At 45.4% G+C, this 2,926-nt stretch overlaps 1 protein-coding gene across 1 annotated transcript in view; it reads left to right on the forward strand.

The window, feature by feature from the left end:
- Positions 1 to 2,926, forward strand: part of ATF7IP (activating transcription factor 7 interacting protein) — a gene marked incomplete at its 5' end in the record, with an annotated part of 57,630 nt that overhangs the window by 8,888 nt on the left and 45,816 nt on the right. The gene's annotated exons all lie outside the window — the stretch shown is intronic.

Genomic DNA, 2,926 nt, shown 5'->3' on the forward strand with positions numbered 1-2,926 from the left:
TCTCTATAGAGAGATCTCTCTATAGAGATCTCTATATAGATATATACATGTAGATATATACAATGGTGTTGGGTTAGACCCACTGTGAGGACAGCAAAACAAATGTTACAGGGGGTTAACCCTTCCCTATGCTATCCAAAACTAAACAAAATGTTTTTTTTGGCTGGAGTTACAACAATATACCTGTTCCAACTTGCATACAAATTCACAGTCCCCATCATGTTCGTAAAATTATTACTGTTATTATTATTATACAGGATTTATATAGCGCCAACAGTTTGTGCAGCGCTTTACAATATAAGGAAGACATTACAATACAATTCAAGACAAGATGGTAAGGAGGGCCCTGCCTGTGAGGGCTTACAATCTAAAAGGGAAGGGGAAGTGATACATGAGGAAGCTGTGTGGGGATGAATTGTTTGAGAAAGTGATAGTTCCGTTCATATAAAAGTTCATATAATGTATATATATATGTGTATACACAGTGTATTCAGACCCCTTCACTGTTTTCAACTGTATGTTGCAGCCTGATACTACAGTTGTTTAAATTCATATTGTTTTTCCGTTTCTCCTTAATCTATACTCAGTACCCCATAATGACAAAGTGAAAATTTTGCACACCTGGATTGGGAGATTTTCTGCCATTCTTTGCAAATCCTCTCACGCTCAGTCAGGTTGGATGCGGACTGTCGGACAGCCATTTTTAGGTTTCTCCAGAGATGTTCAAGTCAGGGCTCTGGCCAGGCCACTCTAGGACATTCACAGAGTTGTCCCTAAGCCACTCCTGTGTTGTCTTGGCTGTGTGCTTAGGATCATTGTCATGTTGAAAGGTGAAGCTTTGGCCCAGTCTGAGGTCCTGAGCGCTGTGGAACAGGTTTTCATTGAGGATATCTCTGTACTTTGCTCCATTCAGCTTTCCCTCAACCCTGAACAGTCTCCCAGTCCCTGCTGCTGAAAAACACCCCCACAGCATGATGCTGCCACCACCATGTTTCACTGTTGGGAGGGTAATGTGCAGGTGATGAGCAGTGCCTGGTTTCCTCCAGAGATGACATTTATAATTGAGGCCAAACATTATAATCTTGGTTTAATCAGACCAGGGAATCTTGTTCTTCAGTCAGTCCTTCAGGTGCTTTTTTACAAACTCCAAGCAGGCTTTCATGTGTTTTGCACTGAGAGGCTCCCCTCTAGCCACTCTGCCATAAGAGTCAGATCAGTGTAGGGCTGCAGTGATGGTTGTCCTTCTAGAACTTTGTCACATCTCCACACAGGATTTCCGGAGCTCAGTCAGAGTGACCTTCGGTTTCTTGATCACCTCTTACTAAGGCTCTTCTCCCTTGATTGCTCAGTATGGCCAGGCGACCAGCTCTTGGAAGAGTCCTGGTTGTGCAAAACATCTTCCATTTGAGAATTATGGAGGCCACTGTGCTCTTGGGAACCTATAGTGCAGCAGAAATAGTTTTGGAGCCTTCCCTAGATCTGTTCTTGCAATAATCCTGTCTCAGCTCTGCAGGCAGTTCCTTTTGACATCATGGCTTTTTCTCTGATACAGTATGCATTGTCAGCTGTGAGGCCTTCTATAGAGAGGCGTGTGCCTTTCCAAATCACGTCCAATCAATTTAATTTACTACAGGTGGACTCCAATCAAGGTGTAGAACATCTCAGCAACAATCATAAGAAATGGGAGGCACCTGAGCTAAATTTCAAGTCTTGTTGCAAAGGGTCTGAATACTTGCGCCAATGTGATGTTTCAGTTTTTCCTTTTTCATACATTTTGCAAACATTTCTAAAATGCTGTTTTCACTTTGTCATTATGGGGTACTGAGTGTAGATTGAGATAATTTTTTTTTAAATAACTGTAGTATCAGGCTGCAACATAACAAAATTGAAAAATATATTAATGCCCCTGCTCTGCAGGCACACAGCATGTGTTTTGAGGGTAAAGACTGGTACAGGGGGCCTGGGGTGTCTGGAGAGGGGGAAGGCTGGTGCATGTGGGCCCATAGCTAGTGGTATTCTGCATTGCTGTATAATTTATTGCTGGGATTTTTAGTCATCTATACAGGGGTCGAACTACCAGGATCACAGCGCTTGCAACTGCGACCAGGCACTAGAGTTTTGCCAGTTGGGGAAGCGGGACGGGAGGAGAACCCAGACCCCTTTTATCCTTTTTCTAAAATCATTAGTCTGTATTGTTTTACAAAAACTGTCAAATGACACACAAAGTATCGGTAGTTGGTATCTGCGAGTACTTAAAGGAGAACTATGAGGTGAGTGCTTTTCACTCACCTTATAGTTCTAGCCGACCTGTGACAATGAGACTGTCACAGGTCGGCTCAGTAGATCGGGAGGTGAGCGAACACATACCGGGTTCGCTCGCCTCTCGATCCTGTCACGGCTCTCTGCCGTGACAGGGAGAGGGGCTGGATTCCCCTCTTCCCCGCTCTGATCTGCCAGCGCTGACTGGCGGAACGGACGGGGGAGGGTACAGCTGGCTCTGCCTCTAGATAGGCAGAGCCAGCTGTCACTCAAGCAGCTGGGCGGATCCCATCTACGTCGGGATCAGCTCCGGCTGCGGCGTCTCAGTATACCGTGAGCTGTAGCTCGCGGTATACTGAGCTTAGGGTAACGGGAGGACGCTAGTTTGTGTCCTCCCGTTACCCTAAGGAGAACTATGGGGAAAAACACTGACCCCATAGTTCTCCTTTAAGGGAAAGTATCGGTACTTGGTCTTGAAAAATTGGTATCGGTGCATATCTCCTTAGACCGCTGGAGTGGAGGGTGAGAGAGACTGGAAGGACCGCTCTGAGAGCCAGCCGGTTCCAAGGGTTCAAGTGATCAACTTTTTTTTATTTTACACTCTACAAGGTGAAAACAAGCACTTAACCCTTGCAGTGCGGGGGTAGATCCACTGCAAGGGTTACAA

The sequence above is a fragment of the Nanorana parkeri genome, unplaced genomic scaffold, assembly GCF_000935625.1.
Source record: "Nanorana parkeri isolate BGI_ZX_2015 unplaced genomic scaffold, ASM93562v1 scaffold2616, whole genome shotgun sequence".
Lineage (NCBI taxonomy): Eukaryota > Metazoa > Chordata > Amphibia > Anura > Dicroglossidae > Nanorana > Nanorana parkeri.